The 10,206-nt window shown below is 39.3% G+C and overlaps 1 long non-coding RNA gene across 2 annotated transcripts; it reads left to right on the top strand.

Moving 5' to 3' along the window:
- Nucleotides 1–1,305: 1,305 nt before the first annotated feature.
- LOC117279919 (uncharacterized) lies at nt 1,306–5,682 on the top strand. Of its 2 annotated transcripts, XR_011414702.1 has the most exons (4): nt 1,306–1,555; nt 2,662–2,902; nt 3,561–4,188; nt 5,443–5,682. It is a non-coding gene; the product is annotated as an uncharacterized lncRNA (long non-coding RNA). The 2 variants fall into 2 exon arrangements; XR_011414701.1 differs by having other exon boundaries at nt 3,561–5,682.
- The last annotated feature ends 4,524 nt before the right edge of the window (nt 5,683–10,206 follow it).

The raw sequence follows: 10,206 nt of genomic DNA, 5'->3' as shown, positions 1-10,206 counted from the left end.
GAAGCTAAACGAATTGAAGAAAATAAGTTTCGTCGAAAGTCGACAACTTGGGAATGTTATAACATGTACTTTTGGGGTGAGACTAGGGTGATTAACATGATAAAGAGGTTATTTTAGTCTTATGATAGTAGTGTGTTATGTTTTAAAGTCAAGCGAGTTGTGGAACAAAAGTTGGCAAAGGTCATCACAAGTTACATTCATAATATGCTGAAAATATGGTCAAATGTATCGAAGATTTTATCCCAAGATACTTGGAATTATGGGATACTCCACCTAGAAAATTAATATCTACGAGTTTAGTTTCTAACACATTAAACCTTTTGTCGATACGACATCGGAGTAAAGAGATATTTGCGTTTTTTGCGAGACTGCGCAGACTACGGTGACAAGTAGGTGTGTCACCTACTTGCTTAAACGAAAGGACGAAATATGTCCAAAAAGGGGCTAGTTTGGGTTGGCCAAATAGCCATTTTAAGGAATTATTTCCTTCATATATTACACTCATTACAGAGCAAAAAAATCAGAGATAAGCCCCTGCAAACGTCTCCCAAAAAATCAACACAAAACCCTAAATGATTTTCTCTTCTTTTCAAGTTCTAGTTGGAGGAAAACCTAAGGGTTGAAGAACCAAGATAGGAGTTGAGATATTCTTTTCAAGTTCTAGTTGGCGTCATTTCGGAATGTCTAAGTGGGATTCGGACGCGTTCGGCGAAGTTTGAAAGTTGAAAGAAGGGTTTTGATCGTCGATTCGTAGTTTGGATGTTATTTAGTATGATTTGAGGCCTCGAGCAGGTTTGTGTCATGTCTTGGGACTGGTTGGTGTGATTGGATGGGGTCCCCGGGGCCTCGGGTGTATTTCGGGATGGCTTCAGACCAAGTTTGGATGATTTATTGTTGCTGGTTTGCTGTTGCTAGTTTTGTCCTTCGCGAACGCAGAGGTAGAGACGCGTTCGCGAAGAAGGATTTGGGGTGGAGGCCTTTTTGTTCAATGGGTTCACGATAGGGCAGTCACATTCGCGAAGGTTTGGGCAGTTGTGCTCCGCGTTCGCTATGGCCTGGTCGCGTTCGCGTAAGAGAAACTGGGCCTGGGAGCCTTGGCCTACGTGTTCACGAGGATGGTGCCTCGTTCGTGTAATAACCTGAAAATAATAATATTATTATATATTTATTAATTATGAAATTGGAGAATAATTTATTTTGTAATTATTGGGTCAAATACTAAATCAGTGGAAGAGAATTTACCCTAATATATAAGATAGTACACTAGTTTTTTTTTTCTTTTTCTAATAGTCCAATTTAACATATGATAGATAAATAATTATGGGCCTTGGATAATAAAAGTAACTAACTGGGTCAACCCATCTCAATTGCTGCCAACGTTCTAGATGGCATTAGGGTATTAAAATATTCTTGTTTTGCTATTATGTAGAGGCAACAAAATTTATAGGGCTAAGAGAGTTGACAACGGCATTAGGGATTTTCGTAACTATTTGGTGGCGAGAACTTGAAAGCTAGCGAGAGTGAAATATTCATCCAACGCAACAGTAATAGCAAGGTATTAATTCTAATACCTATAGCTATATTTCTTGTATTAATATAAGGGAGATATTCTTATTAGCTCTTTGTATAATGGTGACAGATTCCATAGTACGTACTGTCCGATACCAGGTTATTAAGTACACTTTTAGATTCAGATTATAATCTGTTGAATTTTATATTATCCATCATCAGCAGCTAGTTTGCCATAATTGCCCAACAAACTAATTTCAAAATCTATTTTGCTATCCAAGAAGAGCATCTGTATCATAAGTGCTATACTTTGTAGACCATCTTAAGCTTGTCTATTGTCTCCTCCCAATACTAAGTTTAAGTGATTTCTTACAGGCAAGTTTTTTTAGCATCAGAAAACTTGTAATGACTCAAAAATTTTGCAAGACATTTTGTTTTAATTATAAAAGAAAGGGAATAAGAAGAGCTGGGCCGAAGTCCAAAAGAATTATTTGCACTGTGAAAGTGAGGTTAGGGATACTTGGATACCTCGTTAGAATTGCAGCCGCAAAAGCTATAAAAATAAAGTACGGACCCAGTTGATTTCTTGGTATTATTTTTGTAGAATATATTAAGAGAGAAATAGGTTTTGAGTAAATTCTTACTCAATTAGCAATTTAATGAAATAAACCCACCAAAAGTGTGAATGACGGCTGGACCTAAGGGTTTTAAAGGATATTTTAAAGTGGGAAATATTAAGCTTTTGCTTGTTCTTTCGAAAGGAGACAATCTTCTTCGTATTGGCAGCCTTTTAATGATGTTGTATAGGCAGAGGCGGAGTTAGAATTTCAAGCTTATGGGTTCGGAATTCTAATCGTTTTAAGTTACTGGGTTCTAAATTAATAATTTATACACATTCAATAAATTTTTTAAGACAAATACAGAATTCGAACCAAAACTATTGGGTTCGGCCGAACCCGTTGGCTGCACTCTAGCTCCGCCCCTGTGTATAGGTATGGCCACGTGATGAAATAAGTCTATATTAAGCAATCACTTTGGTTATAAATGATGACTCTTGATGGAAGGTTTCTTAAATAATCTCTCACAAGAATTAAGTCTTGTTTTAATCCCGTTTTGGTATGCAACGAAGAATTACGAGCTGCTGTCCTGTAGGAATTGCAGCGCACAAGAGGAGCTAATAGATTATGGGAAGGGAAATTCACTACAGTGTAGAGGGCTTTTCGGCAGTGGCAGGGATTCTCTTGAAATCGTTGGTGGCGTGAACTTAGAGCGCTAGAAAGAATGAAATATTCTTGCAAGTTAAAACTCAACTGTGATAGCAAGATTAAGGCCATTGGAGACCGTTTGGTTGGTTTGTTGGACGCTGCAAGATTGGGAACTTTTAATTAGCAAGGTAAGTAAGACTTTAAGTTTTGATGCTGGCTTTTTCAAAACCTGTTTTGAAAGTATGTCTTTTTTCTACCTGGTCCATGTGTTGGGACGAGCGTGCGCTTGGCAGAATCGGTGGTCTTTGACCAGCCACATATATATATATATATATATATATATATATATATATATATATATATATATATATATATTATTTTGTAAAAAGTTAAAATTATTTAATAAGTGATTTGTGGTGTTGTGTGGCATAGCCTCGTGCTATGGCGTTGGGGCGTTAAAAATTATTTCTTCGCTGCCGTAATATATTTGGGATATTGTCTATGCCGCCGTGGTAGATTTGGGGCATTGTGGATGCCGCCGTGGTAGATTTGGGGCATTGTGTGTGCTGTCGTGGACTCGTTAGGGTATTTGCTTAATTTCGTGCACTACCGATAATGATAAGTCCTTAGTGTAGACTGTGTTGAGATATATATAGTATTGTTGAACAATTGTTTGACCTTATAAAGTAATTATATGGTGAAAGAATTTCTGTGTATATTATTTCTGTGCTCGTTGTCTGTTTGTATTTTCTAACACTTGTTCCAGGGGTATTCAAAGTGGCGGATCAAGGATCTTACTGGGTTATATTTATGTATAACTCACTCCTTACCTGCATGTTCATGCAGATACTGTTGCTGGGGACGAGGCTAGTGGCTAACGAGTTCGTTGAGTGGATTCTGTTGCTGAGGTGAGCTGCCGCATTATTCGTGGAGGCCGATATTTCAGCTCTACCTATCTTATGTTTATTATTTCTTTCGGATTTGCATGCCCGTCGGTTAAACTTCTATTACTCTGTTAGATACTCCATGGTCTTAGTATGGAATTTGGGTTAGAGATTCATTGTTTGAGTGCTCATTAGAAATTATAAATAAATTATAATTTTAGTTGGATAATTATTTCGTATTTAGTAATATTTAATGCGTTTGGACTTTTACATGTTTCTCTCAGTGCTTATATAAAAGGTTAAGAGTACAGGAATTGGTTTGCCTGGCGAGTAGTGTTAGCTGGGTGCCAGTCACATCTAGGGGGTAGTTTTGGACGTGACAGTTCGCGATGGTTAGGCCTGCTAAGGATTTGGGAGCAGAAGCTGGTTGTGATTCGCGAATGCGAGGGACTTGTCACGTTCGCAAAGAAGGGCGTCTGGGCAGATTATAACCTTGCTAGGTCAAGATTTTCTCATTTTCAACTCATTTCCCTCTTGCTTGGGCAATTTTCGGATGATTTGGATGAGCCATTTTCATCATTAATCTCGAGGTAAGAGATTTCTACTCATTGTGAGTTGAATAAATGGATTATATGTGGATTTAAAACATGAAAAGTTATGGAAATTGTGGAATTTTGGTAGAAAACTAGAGTGTGATATTTTTGGATTTTGACCACGAAATTGGACATGGAATTAGGAATAAATTATATATTTAACTTCGTGGTGTTATGGGTAATGATTATCTTCAAGAAATTTCGAAATCGGGGAACGTGGGCTCGAGGGTTGATTTTGTTGACTTTTCGAGCAGAGTTGAGAATTGTTTTAAAATAATTAATTATGAGTGTTGGAGTATATTTTTATTGGTTTGCATGTTGATTGACTAGTTTCGGATCATTTGGCTTTAAATTGAGAAGTTAGAAAGGCATTGGAACCGGTTATTTGAACTTCAGAGCGAGGTAAGTCTCTTATCTAACTTTGTGAGGGAGAAACTATCCCGTATGTATTAAAATTATTATGTGCTGCTAGTTGTGGGTGCTACGTACGCACGAGCTGATGAGAGTCCGTACGTAACTAAAAGCATGTTTATGTCCGGGTATACTTATGACTTTATCATATAATATATGAATTATTTGAAGTCAATTTTCTAGCTTAATTAATTGAATTTATAATTAAAATTAATTTGGGAATATATTAGGCCGAGCTTTATCACCTTGAGTTATTTGGCGAGATATTTCATAAACGATAAAAGTCATGTTTACTTTGTGTTCCTGCACCTGTGTTGTAAGCACGTGGCTCGTAATTCGATAAGTTTATTCATTTCCTGTGGATCGGGCCGAACGCCTCGACAGTATATTGAGATGCATCTCTGGTTCGCGTCGGTCGACCCTCGGCAGTGTACACACCACTCTGGATCGGGGCGTACAACCTTGTCATAATCGTGCGTGATACCGCTAGCAGTTCGGATATTCATGAGATTCCCCCGTTATTTAGGCCTGACATTTATATGGTATTCCTTATCCGTTTGAGATTTGCACTTGATATTTTTGAATCTGTTGAGCTAGTAAATGAGATTTGAGAGATTTATATCGCCAAAAGAAATGTTGGAGGACTATGTGAGTTATAGTTTTACCTCATTATTACTGTTGTGCTTCATATATGTTTACGAATTATCATACTGATTTAATGGACCACTAGTAAGTGTCGATGTCAATCCCTCGTCACTACTTCTTCGGGGTTAGGCTAGATACTTACTGGGGGCGCATTGATTTACGTACTCATGCTACACTTTTGCACCAAATGTGCAGAATCTGACAGGTTCATTTGGTGGCCATCTTGGCGCGCATGCACAACTGCTGAGGGGACTTTATGGTGAGCTACTTTCTACGCTACGTACCGCAGCACACAGAGTCTCCATCGTATTACTTACTTTGTCCTGTCTAATTTTCATTCCAGACAGATGTTGTATTATTGTACTCCTTAGTAAATAATCATGCATTTGTGACACCGGATTTTGGGGTATCCTAGTTGATGTTTATGGATTTGCATATTATTATCACCTTTTATTTTTATGCCTTACGAATTATGCATGTACCCATGATTTTAAATGCGTAAATTTCTTTACTTAATAAAATTTGTGATTTTGAAAGTAATAAAGTGGACAACTTACGTGATAGTTCACTGTTGGCTTGCCTAACGACGAAGTTGGGTGCCATCACGACCTATAGTAGGTTTTATGTCGTGACAACTTGGTATCAAAGTTTTAGGTTCACTTGGGTCTCAAGAGTCATGAGCGAGTCTAGTAGAGTCTTGCGGATCGGTACGTAGACGTCTGTACTTATCTTCGAGAGGCTACATGGTTGTTAGGAGCACTTTCCTTCTTGATTCCTCGTCGTGCGATCTGATTCCATTTAAGCTTATGCCTTCATTTTCTTCCTACTCATTCTTATGCGATAATGAGTGCTTGTTATCAATTGAGCATCGAGGAGTGGTAGTAGTACTGCAAATGTGGTGTAGGATATTTTTCCCTGCATATTCGAGCGGGCTATTATCGTCGTCTTGTGGAAGGGTGTTTACTTGTTTCAGCCCAATGTTAGTGTTTCCTACAGTTTCGTGGCTATGCACAGTGTATTATGAGATTCATGCGTTGTTATCGTGCAGTGTTGGTGTGAATGGTAGGTTGCTCATTTTTGTGTCGCGATAGTGAATTACTTGAAGGGAGGATTACTCGGGTCAGGGTTTAGAGGTTCGACATTTAATTTCGGCGAAGGAAAGGCAATTGGACTATGGATGTTCAGGCCTTGGTTGACAGAGTAGCGAGACTTGATATTTTCGAACGTGGTGAAAATTTCATTTGTAGTATGGTGTTGTCATCCTTGTTGGAATGCATTAAGGCCTATCGGTGTTAGGGTCTCCTTTGATTTGCCTTCGGGGCAGGGTGTTGTGGAGCGGTGCCTAAGCAACGGTTATTAGAGATGGCGGTGTATGGCAGCTTCAGAGTCAAATCGGTGCTTCTAATGTTGATGGCTCGAGGGAGATGAGCTTTATGGAGTCTCAGAGTTGGTGGCAATTTATCCGTGCGGGTGCTACAAAGATGGATTATGATTTGAGGCAGTATTTTGGCAACAAAGCAGGAGGAAGGACATGGTGGGAGGAGTCTCGCGGTGGTTGAAAACCTAGAAGGTCAAGTATGAACATCAAAGACCGAGCAGTTGCTTAAGGAGATGGTTTAACCAAAGTGGGAGTGTCAGAGTAGCGTATGAATTCTGTGGTAGGATAGCCACATGCTTTGAGAAAGTTTAGAGCAATTTGGGGATCTTGGTGGACAATAACTAAGTCTATGAATTTCATTTGGGATGGTGACTACTGTACTGAGGAAGTTTGAATATGACGAAAAGCAGTTTTCTTGGAATAGAGAGGGGTGTGAAAGATTGATTATCATTTTGGGATGCAACATGACTTCGAGTTTTGGAACATATAGTTGGACCTTCAGTTGATGCTAATGGGTAATGAATAGACTCTTACAACTGGTGGACGAGTATGGGCACAAGAGGGTTTACTGATTTCGTGGTAGTTGTAACTAGGGCAATGTCACTAGAAGATGTCGATATGGAATTACACAGGTGGTCTATCTCCTGTGAGCAGGCTAGCGTTTGCGTGATTTTTGATGAAGTTCTTACGAAGAGTTCTACTTTCTCCCCAGCGGGAGGCATGTACTGTGATGTGAGCTTGGATCGCTTGAAGAAGATGGTACGATTGTCTGAAGGTCGAATGTGCGATTGTGGTTGATAATTCGAAATGTTTATGAAAATTTTAACAAGAGATTACGAGAAATTTGGCGGGTTAACGGTGCGAGATCATGGTAATTGAGAAGGATGAGTCATTGCGGGTTCTAGATTTATGTGATTGTAGCTTAAAGCTAAGTGGGGGAGCCCACCATCTACATTTGGGTCACATGGTTGTGTGCCTTGGCAGTATCCGGTTATCGGTACATTGGTAGATTAGTTATGAATATGGAAAGAAAACATCAAGGCTAATTCAGGCAAAGAACTTGAAGAATGTGTGCTATATTTTGCCTTATCGATTCATGTGCAGATTTTGGGGTGACTCAGAGTTTATGCTTCTTGTGGATGTGATGTACAAGGAAACAAATTAATCAGATTGCTTCTTTGGAAGTGTTCATGTGCTAATGGAGCACCAGTGTTTGGTTATATACTCGGGACTAGGCCAGAGTGGGTGAATCTAAACAATGGTTCTAGTGGGTTCAAGGAGTAAAGTGCGGTGGATTTTCGGGTTCATCATGTGGCTAAGGAATTAGTTTTGCAGCAAAGTGTGAAAGATACTTAGAGTATTTCTATGAATGTCACCGAGTCTGCAGTGTGATGTTAAAGAGATGGAGGAAACAACTTCAGATTTGCAGGAGGTCTTTCAGAATGGGTGTATCAGTTGGAGATACTATTGAGTACATGAGGAGGGTATGAGATGGCTGATGGGTGTTGGGGTGATGTGGTCTCGTGATTTGGGATCACTCGGGATGAGTGTTGTTTGAGGTCCGTTATGTGTTTGAATCAAACTATTATTTCAAAGGTAAGTCAGGAGTAAGAAGTTGAGTCAATTAGTAATAGTTTGAATCAGCATGGTTGTGGAAATGATCAGTTCCTTCTATGTGTTAAGGCTATACATGTGATTTGTGGTTGTACGTGCGGGCATGACAACCACCGTAATTTGATTGATTTGGAGGTATTTGATTTTGATGGCCTTGTTATGCGTAAATGGATCCTAGAAGAGTTATCGCGATTTAGACCAAATACTTGAAGTTTGCATTTTCTATGGTTATGGGAAATTGGTTGTGTGTTGCAATTGTTCTTCTGAAATGAGTTAAATGAAAGGGTCTAGCCGATGAAGTGTTTATTCTATTGATGTTTCATTGGTTATGATGTAGTTCTTGTACTCTCGCGTAGCGGCATGGTAGGTGTAGTGAGCAGTATGGAAAATGGAAGTTGAGGATCAAGGATGCGGTTTGGTTTTGATGGGAATGCCACAAGCTCGGAGGAGCAGGGGAGGATTCCAGATGTTCAGAGCATGCTGGCGCTATTTTAGTGTCGGCTGAGAATGGTGTTTTGTGGATGAGGCGTTGTGTATTAAATTGCGGGTTTATGAAATGCATTACTGGAATTGTATGGTTGATAGCCATGGATGTGCTGATTTTGCTACCTGGGGCAGAAGGTTGTGGGAGTATATCCCACGGGAAGATTGTATAGGTGTGACGTGTTAGTCATTTGATTGTTAGAGATTGAAATCGTATATGGAGATTCTGGTATTGTCGCTAATGAGAGAGTTTATGCCTGGGAGACACTCTATTCCTTTGGTTGTGGACTGTGGGAGTGTCACGCCCCATCCTCGGGAAGCGTGACTGGCGCTCAACCGTGTGAACCCGGCCGAGCAAGCATGTTAGATACTTTCTACCCAATCAACCCATGATCAAGAAAAGACGTGATTTCATTAATTATACAGTAGGAATCTCATTCATACAATCCTAAATCATTTCATTAGTCATTGCGCCTTTAAGTCTCAAAATACACATTTCTTATAGTTCAAGTGGAACAAGTGATCAAACACAACATAACTTGTTTAACATTCCCAACACCCATATACAACCCACATAGTGTCTACAGAGCTTCTAAAGATACAAAAGAGAGTAAAGATGGAGCCGGCAACAAGGCCCCGTCTATACCTCAAAAAGGGACCATAATATAAACAAACGGTATAATACATGACCCATGAATGAAGACCAGGGATTTAGCATGTTTAGGGTAGTTTAGGCTTCTTTATGCCTTGTTTATTATGTACCCTTCATGGCACATGCTTTATTTAATTGCGTGACTACGTGGGCTTTATAATTATGTTAGAGATCATATCTAGGCTCATTGTTTCTAAATTGGACATGATAATGCATTCTTGATCTATTGAGTTGTTTGCTTTAGCCGTAATCATACTTCATTGTCATGAACATACATCCGCATATTTATTTCTATGTCTTTGTGCATCATACATATATCATATGATCTGAGTTAGCACAATGGTATTTTTCCGTGCGAATTGGTATAGTTATGATATTGTGAGATACTTTTGCACATTGAGACATATGAGCGGATTGATGACTAATTTCTAAGCTATTGAGTTTATTGTGGATCTGGTTGCATGTTGTGATGGTAGCGCTTAGATATGGATTCGTCCCTCCGTAATTAGGTAATCACCCATGTTACATTGGGCCCTGTGAGGGCAGGCACATAGAGTTGTGCTTAGTGAGGGACATTTATTCTAGGCACCCATATAGTGTTGAGTATGTGTGATTGTGAGGGGCACTTGTGCCAGGCACACAGGGTGTGCTGAGTATGTATGGATTATACATCGTGCCTTTATGTAATAGTATCCTTTTACCTACTACTTCGTGTACACACTTATCTTATGTGTACTCGGTGAGAGGATTTAGCTTTGAGCATTATATCTGTGAATAATGCTTATTATCTTTCCCAACTGTGATTCTTATTACTGATATTCTATAAGGCCCC

Source organism: Nicotiana tomentosiformis, chromosome 3 (assembly GCF_000390325.3).
Source record: "Nicotiana tomentosiformis chromosome 3, ASM39032v3, whole genome shotgun sequence".
NCBI lineage: Eukaryota > Viridiplantae > Streptophyta > Magnoliopsida > Solanales > Solanaceae > Nicotiana > Nicotiana tomentosiformis.
This window is presented reverse-complemented; position numbering and strand designations above follow the sequence as displayed.